The sequence below is a fragment of the Pristiophorus japonicus genome, chromosome 7, assembly GCF_044704955.1.
Source record: "Pristiophorus japonicus isolate sPriJap1 chromosome 7, sPriJap1.hap1, whole genome shotgun sequence".
In the NCBI taxonomy this organism is placed as follows: Eukaryota; Metazoa; Chordata; class Chondrichthyes; family Pristiophoridae; genus Pristiophorus; species Pristiophorus japonicus.
Window position 1 is genome coordinate 83,976,797 of NC_091983.1, and position 14,628 is coordinate 83,991,424.

The following is a 14,628-nucleotide window of genomic DNA, read 5'->3' on the forward strand; positions in this document are numbered from 1 at the left end:
TTTCTTAGGTGCTAATGTTCTTATCATTTAAGGTAGGCTTTTTTAAAACAGGCTCTATGGTGTCTGTGCGCCATTTTAAAAAAAAAATTAGTGATGAGGAAAATGGTAACTAAATGGCCAGAAACAGCGCGGAAGCACTTTACAATGTAGACTAGCCCCAAAATATCTGACACCAAAAACTCTGCCGCTGATAGTTGGCGCTGACGCCAAAACTTTGGGGAAAATTTAAACTCACCCATTACGCAAAAAAATAACTGGCCGCCAAAGAAAATGGTGCCCAATGATGGTGAAAATAGGGGCCAAAGTCACTGCAGCCCTTTGCACCCCCTCCTCTGTCTCCCTCCATGCTGAAACAGGTGTATTTTTTATCTACTTAGCAGCTGTTTGCCGCTTTGCTAATTATAGCAATTCAACTTTTCTCAGGGTTTATATTTAATTCAAACTAGGAGAGTCTTGTTCAGATTATAACAAATGCTTTTAATACAGGAATCTGAGTAAAAACAACAGAGATTTAGCAAGTAAACTACGTTCTGTTACAAAAAGTAATACTTAACAAATGATAGTCACAGCCTGTTCCCGATCGCATCCTCTCGAGCTGACTGTGGTGCCGAACTCTTATCTCCTGTTGTCTTGATTCACACTGTCTTCCTAGTAGAAAAGATGTTACTTTATACCTTTTTCCTCCCCTTCAAATGCTGTGAAACACTGCAGCTGTTTCAGCCTTACAATAGATCATACTGAGTCTACTGTTTTTGACCTTCTTTCTCCCCTCCCTCTCTGTGGCAGGAATCACTTCTCTGAGAACAATTATACAGACCGTGTCACACAGAATTATACTGAGCTTGGCTTTACAAAATTATGATAAGAAAGGGTACATGCTGCATAGCTTTATCTTATTGATTAATAATTTTGGCCTTGATCACTCTAGTTCTAAATGAAGCTGTATCAGCAGTTACAAAAATGGTTAACATAATAATGACTCAATTTACCATGATGCTTTGCTTCTCAGCCTTTGGCCATTTTAAAACCCATTTTATATTATACGGCCATTTTCTATCATTTATAAGCGAATTTTACATACAATCAATGCATATAAAGGAAGTTACAAACATACAGGTTATTCATTAATTGAAGACGTTTAAAATAAGCTTCTTAATTCTAACTTCTAACACTTGTCAATAGGCGATATCTTACAGTCCCTACCTTGAGGTGGAGGAACTTCCGACTCCTCACAACCTGTTAATATTGCTAAACGCTTTTAATCTGGACCATTTTACGTGTCAGATCAATTCATTACCTTCAGTCCCCACTCTGGTGACCGTCTGTCTGTATTTTCCCTTAAAATCTTGAATATCTAAAGTTTTCATTTTTACTTTTGTCTAATAGACTTTGTGCAGTTATAACATTAAGTCGTGTTTGTGTCTGGCGTATTAAGTGCTTTAAATAGCAGGTATATACTATTAAACATATTAACACTGTGGGTTGAACTATTATCATTTAATGTGAAATTATACTAATCCAGGGAGGAATTTCCATATTAATCCCTATAATTTTTGGTTCCCTACCTTGTGGCATTCGTGCTTGACTGGATATAGTTTAATTTTACACAGTTTCCCTGATCCTGATCGAAGTCATTATCTTTTTTATACAATTCAAACCTAAAGCTACGGAATTCCCCTTTATCATTATAACATCCTCAAATTTCACCATCTGTACATCTATCCTACTTCCGTCAGGTTTGGGATAGGTATAATCTCCCCAAGCCTTAAAGATACGCATGACAGGTTAATTTTCCTGGTGGGTAGGTTTAATATGTGTCCCAATGCATGAATACTGCCCTCCATGTTTTTTCCACCATCTAGGCCAACACAATTGGATGTATGCTTTACTTTCTAATGCTATCGGGCCTTGTTTTTTTTTAATGTCTCCCCACAATCCCCCACTCTTTTTCAGAAATCTCCATAATTTTGGGCTTTCGCTATCTCTTAATGGACATCTCATACATACTCCGTATCATTCTTTTATTTCCCACTGATCTACACCTTCCGTTATAGCACCACAACCTGCCGTATATTCTGTTGGTACATTATCCTTCTTCCTCCACAGTGGGAAATGCCATCCATAGGGTTCATTATAAATCCTTGTTTTTTTAAGAGTTGAGTACATTTATCGTCTGAGAATGCTCTGCAGTCCTGTTCTTCATTCATTGCCTTTCCCACACTTCCGAGTATCGATAGAAGCATATAGATCTACATCATTCACCTGCAAGAAAATCAAATATAATATCGTTTAATTCTTAACAGTTTTCACCTGATTGATATGGAACCATTTCAGTTTTGGTTCTCCCTTTGGGCCATACTGAACATTCAATAGGTACACAGCAGGGTTTAATTTATCAATTATTTGATGTGGACCGTTCCAGTTTACATCAAAAGAATGTTTCTTTGGGGCAAAATTCTGTAACATCACTTTGTCCCCAACATCATATTCGAAATGGTCTTATCCTTTTGTCAAAGCTGTATTTAATTTGGTTTTGTTCCAATGTTCCAATGTTCTGGGCAACCAGTCTGTTTACTGTGTCCACGTGGTCTATTGGTGGCTGCAACCATTTCTGGCTACAAGGCTGTAATTTGAGTGGTGTGTTATTCTCCAGGATTATGTGTCCTGGTCTACAGGGCTGTAGTAATACCCACCCTCCTGTATGGATCAGAGGCATGGACGATGTATAGAAGACACCTCAAGTCCCTGGAGATATATCATCAACGATGCCTCCGCAAGATCCTGCAAATCCCCTGGGAGGACAGGCACACTAACATCAGTGTCCTCACCCAGACTAACATCCCCAGCATTGAAGCACTGACCACACTCGATCAGCTTTGCTGGGCAGGTCACACAGTTTGCATGCCAGACACGAGACTCCCAAAGCAAGTGCTCTATGCGGAGCTCCTTCACAGCAAACGAGCCAAAGGTGGGCCACGGAAACGTTACAAGGACACCCTCAAAGCCTCCCTGGTAAAGTGCGACATCACCACTGACACCTGGGAGTCCCTGGCCGAAGACCACCCTAGGTGGAGAAAGTGCATCCGGGAGGGCGTTGAGCTCTTCGAATCTCAACGCTTTGAGCGTGAGGAGATCAGGCGCAGGCAGCAGAAGGAGCATGCAGAAAATCAGTCCCACCCCACATTCCCCCGACAAATGTCTGTCCCACCTGTGACAGAGTCTGTGGCTCTCGCATTGGACTGTTCAGCCACCAAAGGACTCACTTTAGGAGTGGAAGCAAATCTTCCTCGATTCCGAGGGACTGCCTATGATGAAGGCGTCCTGGCATCTGCATTTGTCTCCCAGTCATAGCCTCATATGGACTTAGCCTCGTCGTCGCATGAGGGGTAGAGCGTATTGCTATTAAACATAAAGGCATCATGTTAGCCCATTGAGCGGGGAGTTCTGTACATAATTTACGTAACATTGTTTTCAATGTCCGACTACCCCTTTCTACAATTCCTGATGATTCTAGATAATGTGCAATATGCAACTTGTGCCTTCTTTGGACCATGCCTGCAAAATAGTAAAAACTGCTCTGGTAAAATGTGGACCCTGATCGCTATCTACCTGTATTGGTATTCCCCACTTACAGAACACCTCACTCAAAAGGATTTGTGAGGCCGTACGTGCCTTATTATCCTTAGTTGGAAAAGCTTCGATCCATTTTGTGAACTGATCAATTACTACCAGAGCGTGTTCATAATTACTCTGGGATTTGTTAAAAGGTACAGTAAAATCAATTTGTAGGTTTGTCCATGGACTTTCAGGAGGGGGTTGAGATCCGAGTAGAGCTCAATTAGAACAGGCAGAAGGTTTTACATAGAAACATAGAAAATAGGTGCAGGAGTAGGCCATCCGGCCCTTGGAGCCAGCACCACCATTCAATAAGATCATGGCTGATCATTCGTTCAGTACCCCGTCCTGCTTTCTCTCCATACCCCTTGATCCCTTTAGCCGCACGTGCCATATCTAACTCCCTCTTGAATATATTCAATGAACTGGCATCGACAACTCTGCGGTAGGGAATTCCATAGGTTAACAACTCTCTGAGTGAAGAAGTTCCTCCTCATCTCAGTCCTAAATGGCTTAACCCTTACCCTAAGACTATGTCCCCTGGTTCTGGACTTCCCCACATTGGGAACATTCTTCCTGCATCTAACCTGTCTAGTCCCATCAGAATTTTATATGTTTCTATGAGATCCCCTCTCATCCATCTAAACTCCAGTGAATACAGGCCCAGTCAATCCAGTCTCTCCTCATATGTCAGTCCCGCCATCCCAGGAATCAGTCTGTTGAACCTTCGCTGCATTCCCTCAATAGCAAGAACGTCCTTCCTCAGATTAGAAGAACAAAACTGAACACAATATTCCAGGTGGGGCCTCACCAAGGCCCTGTACAACTGCAGTAAGACTTCCCTACTCCTATACTCAAATGCCCTTGTTATGAAGGCTAACATACCATTTGCCTTCATCACCGCCTGTTGTACTTGCATGCCAACCTTCAATGACTGATGAATCATGACACCCAGGTCTCGCTGCACCTCCCCTTTTCGTAATCTGCCGCCATTCAGATAATATTCTGCCTTCGTGTTTCTGCCTCCTCACAGCTCACACCGCCACCCAGTTTAGTGTCATCTTCAAACTTGGGAGATATTACACTCAATTCCATCATCCAAATCATTAATATATATTGTAAAGAGCTGGGGTCCCAGCACTGAGCCCTGCGGCACTCCACTAGTCAATGCCTGCCATTCTGAAAAGGACCCGTTAATCCCGACTCTCTGCTTCCTGTCTGTCAACCAGTTCTCTATCCACGTCAGTACATTACCCCCAATACAATGTGCTTTGATTTTGCCCACCAATCTCTTGTGTGGGACCTTGTCAAAAGCCTTTTGAAAGTCCAAATACACCACATCCACTGGTTCTCCCCTGTCCACTCTACTAGTTATATCCTCAAAAAATTCCAGAAGATTTGCCAAGCATGATTTCCCCTTCATAAATCCATGCTGACTTGGACCAATCCTATCACTGCTTTCCAAATGTGCTGCTAGTTCATCTTTAATGATTGATTCCAACATTTTCCCCACTACTGATGTCAGGCTAACTTGTCTATAATTACCCGTTTTCTCTCTCCCTCCTTTTTTAAAAAGTGGTGTAACGTTAGCAACTCTCCAGTCCATAGAAACTGATACAGAGTCGATAGACTGTTGGAAAATTATCACCAATCATCCACTTCCTTAAGTACTCTGGGATGTAGACTATCAGGCCCTGGGGATTTATCGGCCTTCAATCCCGTCAATTTCCCTAACACAATTTCCCGCCTGATAAGGATATCCTTCAGTTTCTCCTTCTCACTGGACCTTCGGACCCCTAGTACATCGGGAAGGTTATTTGTGTCTTCCTTTGTGAAGACAGAACCAAAGTACTTGTTCAATTGGTCTGCCATTTCTTTGTTCCTCATTATAAATTCACCCGAATCCGACTGCAAGGGACCAACGTTTGTCTTCACTAATCTTTTTCTCTTCACATATCTATAGAAGCTTTTGCAGTCATTTTTTATGTTTCCGGCAAGCTTCCTCTCGTACTCTATTTCCCCCCTCTTAATTAAACCCTTTGTCCTCCTCTGCTGTATTCTAAATTTCTCCCAGTCCTCCGGCTTGCTACTTTTTCTCACTAATTTGTATGCCTCTTCCTTGGATTTAACAGTATCCTCAATTTCCCTTGTTAGCCACGGATGAGCCACCTTCCCTGTTTTATTTTTACTCCAGACAGGGATGTACAATTATTGAAGTTCGTCCATATGATCTGTAAAGGTTTGCCATTGCCTATCCAGTGTCAACCTTTTAAGTATCATTTGCCAGTCTATTCTAGCCAATTCACGTCTCATACCATTGAAGTTACCTTTCCTTAAGTTCAGGACACTAGTCTCTGAATGAACTGTGTCACTCTCCATCTTAATAAAGAATTCTACCATATTATGGTCACTCTTCCCCAAGGGGCCTCACACAACAAGATTGCTAATTAGTCCTTTCTCATTACACATCACCCAGTCTAGGATGGCCAACTCTCTGGTTGGTTCCTCGACATATTGGTCTAGAAAACCATCCCTAATATACTCCAGGAAATCCTCCTCCACCGCATTGCCACCAGTTAGGTTAGCCCAATCAATATGTAGATTAAAGTCACCCATGATTACTGCTGTACCTTTATTGCACACATCCCTTATTTCTTGTTTGATGCTGTCCCCAACCTCACTACTACTATTTGGTGGCCTGTACACAACTCTCACGCGTTTTCTGCCCTTTGGTATTCCGTAGCTCCACCCATACCAATTCCACATCATCCAAGCTAATGTCCTTCCTTACAATTGCATTAATTTCCTCTTTAACCAGCAACGCCACCCCACCTCCTTTTCCTTTCTGTCTATCCTTCCTAAATGCTGAATAGCCCTGGAGCCATGTCTCCGTGATGCCAATTACATCATATCCGTTAACTGCTATCTGTGCAGTTAATTCATCCACCTTATTCCGAATACTCCTTGCATTGAGGCACAGAGCCTTCAGGCTTGTCTTTTTAACACACTTTGACCCTTTAGAATTCTGCTGTAAAGTGGCCCTTTTGTTTTGCCTTGGGTTTCTCTGCCCTCCACTTTTACTATTCTCCTTTCTATCTTTTGCTTCTGTCTCCATTTTATTCCCCTCTGTCTCCCTGCATTGGTTCCCATCCCCCAGACATATTAGTTTAACTCCTCCCAAACAGCACTAGCAAACATTCTACCTCGGACATTGATTCCGGTCCTGCCCAAGTGCAGACCATCCGGTTTGTACTGGTCCCACCTCCCCCAGAACCGGTTCCAATGTTCCAGGAATTTGAATCCCTCCCTTCTGCACCACTCCTCAAGCCACGTATTCATCTGAGCTATCCTGCGATTCCTACTCTGACTAGCACATGGCACTGGTAGCAATCCTGAGATTACTACTTTTGTCTGTAAAATAGTAAGCATCTATTAACATATTCTGTGACATCATTTTCCAACCCATGCCACCAACAGACTTGATTTAATTTTTAAACATAAGCAGGGAATCACCCTTTTGATCGTAACTTTGGAGCTCAGTGGAGTCTGCCCATGAGGTGGGTTGTGGTAGCGGACGGCCTTGGTTATGCCATTCCATGAATTGTGCATAGGAGTTGTACTCGGACTGGAGTTTATGCAAGTCGATGGCTTGTGTTTTAGTGGCAGCCGTTACAGCAGATATCTGGGGAGTTTCAAAAACCCAGCCTGGTACGTGTCATCCAGTTATTGCAGATTCTTTAGCGAACTGATTGGCTGCATTATTGCCCTTAGTATGGGGTGTGGAATCTTTCTGATGGGCACACACTTTACCTATGTGACAAGGGACGAGTCATTTCTGGAGCACTTCCCAAAGTTTATGGAGGAGACTAGAATGTAATAGAATTTTGCCATCTGACGGATAGTACAGAGTTTGGTATAGGGGAAAGGCCATAACTGCATTGCATACATAGTTGCTGTCTGACCAAATGTTTGTTGCTTCAGATGCCATATAGTGGGCGGCGAGAATAATGGCTATCAATTCTACTTGCTGAGACGAGTGGGTGTTCACTCTGAATCCCACTGACCAATCGGGATTATTTATATCAACGAGGGCACACCCCGTCTGGGGGTGGCCTGATACGTAATATGATGAGCCGTCCACGTACACATTCTGTGCTTCTGGAATGGCACAGACTTCCACCGGGTTTATTTCCAGGTTAAATGTAGGTAATGGGCACTGATGTGGCTCCCTTCATAAGCCAACATGAGTGGTAAATGCGTTCGTTTTTGAGTTATATCCAAATCTCGTTGTAACAATTTCAGTGTCCATTTTCTGATTCGCTGGGAGGCAACCTTGGTATCTCCCGGTTTCAACAGGAGGTTGAGGGTCGTGTGTGGCGAATGGAGGATTACCTTTTGTGATATAGGTGAAATAACTAACTGCCCAGACAGTGGCCAAAAGGTACCGTTCACACACCATGTACGTATTTTCTGCTCCCCTTAAAATTCGTGAAGCCTAAGCAATAGGAATGCAGAGATCCGTTTACCTGTTGCTCTTGAGTTAAAACAGCTGTCAGGCTGGAAGGGGTTGAGACAACTTCCAAATGAAACAGTTAGGTAGAATATGGAAAGATAAGGTCAGTAGCCTGTATCGTGGCTTGTTTTAAAGCATTAACTGAGTTTGTCTGACTACCTCCCCAGGTCAGCTGAATGTCTTCCTCATACTCATTTTTCAACAGTTCATACAGAGGTTTGGCCATGTCTCCAAAATTCGGAATGCAATTCCATTGATATCTACCAGTCCCAAGAAGGTCTTAGACACAGGCAAAGCCTTCGAATGGTGTTGACGTTTTGCTGATCAGGGTCGAGTCCTGTGGCTGAAATTTTTACCCCCAAAAAGGTATCTTCGTCCTGCAACAGCTGAGCCTTTTTTGGATTTATCTTCAATCCTGCTTCCAGTTCATTCAAGATTAACAAATGTTCATCCAGTGTTTCTGTGGCCAAAAGGTAGTCATCAACGTATTAACATAGAAACATAGGGCCCAAGTTTCCACATGATTTGCGCCTGATTTTTAGGAGCAATTGATGGAGAATGGACTATCTTAGAAATCACAATTCTCCACATGTTTTTTTCTGCAGTTCTAGTCAGGTAGAACAGTTCCATTTTGGAACAGAATTTTTTCTTCAAAAGGTGGCGTGTCCAGCCACTGACGCCTGATTTCAAAGTTTCCACAGTGAAAACGTACTCCAAACTAACTTAGAATGGAGCAAGTGAAGATTTTTGTAGAACTGAAAAAACCTGTTCTACACATTAAAAAATCAGGCGCAGGTTACAAATTAGGCGTCCAGAACGAGGTGGGGGAGGGGAAGGGAAGTCATTAAATTCTATAATAAATCCTTATTTATACTTATACAAACATTATTCAAATAAATCCAGGGACAGGTTGGGGAGGGGGAGGTCAGGTCGGATCCAGTCCGGGGGCGGGGGGGGGAGCGGGAGTCGGGTCGGATCGGGTCCAGTCCGGGGGGGGGGGGGGGGGGAACGGGAGCTTGAGTCGGGTCGGGTCAGGTCCGGGGGGGGAGCGGGAGCGGGAATGGGAATCGGGCCAGGTCCAGTCCGGGGGGGGGGAAGCGGGTGTCAGGTCTGGTCTGGGGGGGGGGGGGAAGCTGGCCGTGGGAGGAGCCTTATTCACACAGCCCCAGTGAGGCCATTCGGCCAGGGCTAGGGGCTGCGTGCTTCGGGCCCCTCCCACACAGTTTCGGGCGCCTGGAGCTACTGCACTTGCGTGCCCACTGTAGCGCGCATGTGCAGAGGTCTCGGCACTGTTTTCAGTGCAGGGACCTGGCTCCGCCCCCCCACAGCTCGTGCTGCGCTGCGCCGAGGGCCAGAAGACCTGCTGGAAGGTGGAGAGTACGGAGGATTTTTTAGGCGCACTTTGTGGCGCGAAAAATGGGCGTCCAGGTCGGGACTGCACTGTTCTAGGCACGTGTGGAAACTTGGGCCCATTGAAAATAGGTGCAGGAGTAGGCCATTCGGCCCTTCGAGTCTGCACCACCATTCAATAAGACCATGGCTGATCATTCCCTCAGTACCCATTTCCTGCTTTCTCTCCATACCCCTTGATCCCCTTAGCCTTAAGGGCCATATCTAACTCCCTCTTGAATATATCCAATGAACTGGCATCAACAACTCTCTGCGGCAGGGAATTCCACAGGTTAACAACTCTGAGTGAAGAAGTTTCTCCTCATCTCAGTCCTAAATGGCCTACCCCTTATCCCAAGACTGTGTCCCCTGCTTCTGGACTTCCCCAACATCGGCAACATTCTACCCGCATCTAATCTGTCCAGTCCCGACAGAATTTTATATGCTTCTATGAGATCCCCTCTCATCCTTCTAAACTCCAATGTATAAAGACCCAGTTGATCCAGTCTCTCCTCATATGTCAGTCCACCCATCCCGGGAATCAGTCTGGTGAACCTTCGCTGCACTCCCTCAATAGCAAGAACGTCCTTCCTCAGAGTAGGAGACCAAAACTGAACACAATATTCCAGGTGAGGCCTCACCAAGGCACTGTACAACTACAGTAAGACCTCCCTGCTCCTATACTCAAATCCCCTAGCTATGAAGGCCAACATACCATTTGCCTTCTTCACTGCTTGCTGTACCTGTATGCCAACTTTGAATGACTGATGAAACATGACACCCAGGTCTCGTTGCACCTCCCATTTTCCTAATCTGTCGCCATTCAGATAATATTCTGTCTTTGCGTTTTTGCCCTCAAAGTGGATAACCTCATATTTATCCACATTATACTGCATCTGCCATGCATTTGCCCATTCACCTAACCTGTCCAAGTCACCCTGCAGCCTCTTAGCGTCCCCTTCACAGCTCACACCGCCACCCAGTTTAGTGTCATCTGCAAACTTGGAGATATTACTCAATTCCTTCATCCTAATCATTGATGTATATTGTAAAGAGCTGGGGTCCCAGCACTGGGCCCTGCGGCATCCCACTAGTCACTGCCTGTCATTCTGAAAAGGACCCGTTTATCCCGACTCTCTGCTTCCTGTCTGCCAACCAGTTCTCTATCCATGTCAGTATATTACCCCCAATACCATGTGCTTTGATTTTGATATTGGAGGAGGGCTGATGGCTTGGAGAATTTGCTGATTGTGCATGACCTGTATTGGTGAAAGATTGATGGCGAGTTATGGAAGCCTTGTGGCAGACACGTAAACGTGTATCCCTGTCCCTCAAATGTGAAAGCAAATTTATACTGGTCCTCTTTAGCAACTGGAATACTCCATAAAACCATTTGCAATGTCAAGAATGGAAAACACAATGGCTTTGGGGGGGTGGGGGCGGGGGGGAGGGAACAGATGTCAGTAACGACGGTGCCTGACTGACAGTCGGCTCCGCCGTGGGGTTGATTTATTTAGTCCTCGGTAATCAATCGCAAGTCTCCAACATTCGTCTGGTTTCCTAACAGGCCATACAGGGGAGTTAGTAGTAAAAGACCCTTTTCTCAAAACACCTTGTTCTTCCAATGAGGCAATGATTTTTTGCAAATATAGGATAGTCTCCCTTAGAATAGGGTATTGTTTACAAGCACGAAGAGGCGGGCCTTTAATCTGAACTTATCCCACCATTCTCCAACAGTCATGTTTAGATTTCACGAAAGCTGCTGGGTGATCAGTAATGAAAGTGTTAACAGCAGGCAGCCAGTGAACTGGCAGTTGCAACAGCGCAGGCTTTTTAATAGCACACAGTAAGTTACATCACTTTTCGTATTCTTCTTTCTTTATATACCTTTCCAGATTACTGTAAAAATACTGACTAACTGGAGAAACATTAGTTTTTGTATTTAATAAACATCACAAATACATTCTACACAAAAGGCAAAAGAGGGGGAGCTTCCCTTAGTTTGTAGCTTCGAGAAATTTATTCAGGCTTTTTTTTTAAAAAAAAAGGCACTTTGTATCTTTCAACCCATTGTAATTAATTTTTAAGTTTTCTTTTGACAAGTGAGCGTTTTGGAATTTTTTCAGCTTGCAATAACGAAATTGAAAATTGTTACAATTTGAATTGATTTAAAATGAGACACATTTGTTTTTACTGTAATCCAATTAGAACGTCCAAATCATTTTTTAGCAACTGTAACTTCAAGGCTGAAGTTTTATCTTTTGTTAAACAAACCCATTCTTTGCGCATTTCATCGCTCCATAAATCATAATCAACATAAATCTGCAGCTGCGTTTCTAACTTAAAATGTAATTCAACTCTAGGTACACAATGAATATTTAAATACTCAATTTATTCATACTTTCATTAAACTTCCCACATCCATGATAAAAGGGTTACCCAGCTAGCTTCTGCACAGAGGTGACTAGAGTTTAAACAAACAAAACAGGCACTTTCTTTTAAAGACAGACTTTCACACCAACTTTTCATTCAACAAAGCTTATCTTTCTTTTTCTCGGCACAAAAGCTGAAGCTTCTGTGTCGGTTTTATTTTCTCTTTTTTTATTCGTTTTTTTTCAGCAACTTATTTTCTGTTCCTGTTTTTTTCTTCCTTTGCTGAATTCCTAGATTTTCTATCTCCTACTCTCTCTCTTGCACTTTATGCTTATCCTGTTTCTCAAGTCTCCACGCTACGCACAGAGGTGGGCTTTGTTTGCCAGTTTCTAACTGGCTTCTTTAAGTTTAGTTTTTGAAGGCTGAGAACACGGATACAATCCTACCCACGGGAGTGCCGTTGGTGCAGCGCCATCAGCACCTGCCGTCAGCTGGTGGTGGGTTGGAGGTGACTTCAGTTCTAGTCACAATACTGACTGGCTTTTGGATAATAGGGAGTTTGAGCGGAACCTTTTTCTCATCCTTTATAATTGTTGTGTCATTGTTAACATAGGGTGGGGGATTTTGCATAAAGGGAGCGGGTAGGAATGGATATAAATTTCCTCCAGAATTAGCCAGACTCTCATTCAGGTCTGAGTAGGTATCTTCCATCGTTACTGCGGCTACAACTGCATTTTTTCCTCTCAACTGGCTTTCTAACTGTCGGATTGTAGCCTGTCAAGGTCGGTGGTCTGCCTCTCTTTGGGGTCGATGCAAAGAGTCCCTTATGGCTCCCCGTGAATCCTCTAATTGTATGGTGAGACGGCTATTCTCTCTGCTTAGATCTTCATTTTGATCTAATTTTTGCATTGCAGTCCCTGCATGAATTGCATTACTGCAGTGGCTGATGCAACTTGACCCTGCAAATTCTCAATTTTCTGTTGTTTGTCTGAATTTATTTTCTGCAATTCTTCATTCTTAGCCGAATTTTGTTTTTCCAATTCTGATATTTTATCCTCTAGTTCTGTCTTGACCTTTGATTCACATTCTGCGAAGTATGAAGCTGCATAGGTGACTAGACTCATCGCCTTATCCAGCTTCCACTTATTCGCTTTAATTTGTTCATCAATAAAAGTGACCGCATCCTTAAAGAACACATTCGGGTTTTTCCCTAGGCAATCTATCAACGGTGTCTGCACTTGCGTTTCGTCACATCTTGTCCCTAACTTTTTCTGATACTCTTCCCAGACACTCCTCTAGCATCTTAATTTTTTTTTAAGCATCCTTAAAGAAGACAATAGTCACTATCAGTTGATGTAAATCAACTTACTACAAGGTTCGATCGGTGATCAAACGATCTGCCTTGCGTCTGCTGTTTATACACAAAAACCTGTTTTCAAATGGAGAATAAAAAAATTACAAGAGTCCCCAATTAACTTGTTTACAGTATATTATATTTTGTATTTAGTCCCTGTTCGTGGTCGCCAGATGTAGTTATCTACTTAGCAGCTTTTTGCCGCTTTGCTAATTATAGCAATTCTACTATTCTCAGGATTTATATTGAATTTAAAATAGGAGAGTCTTGTTCAGATTATAACAAATGCTGTTAATACAGGTATATTGAGTAAAAACAACAGAGATTTATCAAGTAAATTACGTTCTGTTACAAAAAGTAATACTTAACAGACAGTCACAGCCTGTTCCCGATCGCATCCTCTCGAGCTGATTGTGGTGCCAAACTCTTATCTCCAGTTGTCTTGATTCACACTGTCTTCCTAGTAGAAGAGATGTTACTTTATACCTTTTTCCTCCCCTTCAAATGCTGTGAAACACTGCAGCTGTTTCAGCCTTACAATAGATCATATTGAGTCTACTATTTTTGACCTTCTATGTTATCTCTTTCTCCCCTCCCTCTCTGTGGCAGGAATCACTTCTCTGAGAACAATTATGCAGACTATGTCACACAGAATTATACTGAGCTTGGCTTTACAAAATTATAAGAAATTGTACATGCTGCATAGCTTTATCTTATTGATTAATAATTTTGGCCTTGATCACTCTAGTTCTAAATGAAGCTGTATAAGCAGTTACAAAAATGGTTAACATAATAATGGCTCAATTTACCATGATGCTTTGCTTCTCAGCCTTTGGCCATTTTAAACCCCATTTTATGTTATACGACCAATGAGTTTTACATACAATCAATGCATATAAAGGAAGTTACAAACATACAGGTTATTCATTAATTAAAGACGTTTAAAATAAGCTTCTTAATTCTAACTTCTAATACCTGTCAATAGGCGATATCTTACACAGGGATATCAATACCATCACTCATTCTGCAGTTCATGCTTGCATTTAGCAGGTGCTAAAGCACTTTTGATTGTCCTCATGGACAACTGAAAACAGCAGGATAGGGGTCTTGGGTTCACAAAGATTGTAGGCTTCCTTTAAGTCCAGGGTGTCATTGACGGCACCCACTTCAGACAAACCCGCAGCTTTCATGAATCACAAGTGCGGCTACTCTATTAATGTGCAGCTACTATGTGATCACCAGAAGCGCATCATGCAGGTCTGTGCCTGTTTCCCTGGTAGCTGCCATGCATTTATTATGGTAATCTTTCATGCCCCCAGTCTTTGTCCCTGCTCAACAAGTGAGAATCTGGCTGCTTGGCAGATGATGCCCGTTTGGAACTCAT

The 14,628-nt window shown here is 43.0% G+C and overlaps 1 long non-coding RNA gene across 3 annotated transcripts; it reads right to left on the reverse strand.

Annotated features, from left to right (window-relative positions):
* Positions 1-423: 423 nt before the first annotated feature.
* On the reverse strand, positions 424-13,755 carry LOC139267178 (uncharacterized). Of its 3 annotated transcripts, XR_011593851.1 has the most exons (4): positions 13,618-13,755; positions 13,260-13,319; positions 3,264-3,399; positions 447-2,262 (listed from the first exon to the last, which is right to left on the reverse strand). It is a non-coding gene; the product is annotated as an uncharacterized lncRNA (long non-coding RNA). The 3 variants fall into 3 exon arrangements; XR_011593849.1 differs by lacking the exon at positions 13,260-13,319 and having other exon boundaries at positions 424-2,262; positions 3,264-8,588; XR_011593850.1 differs by having other exon boundaries at positions 13,260-13,755.
* Between the last annotated feature and the right edge of the window lie 873 nt (positions 13,756-14,628).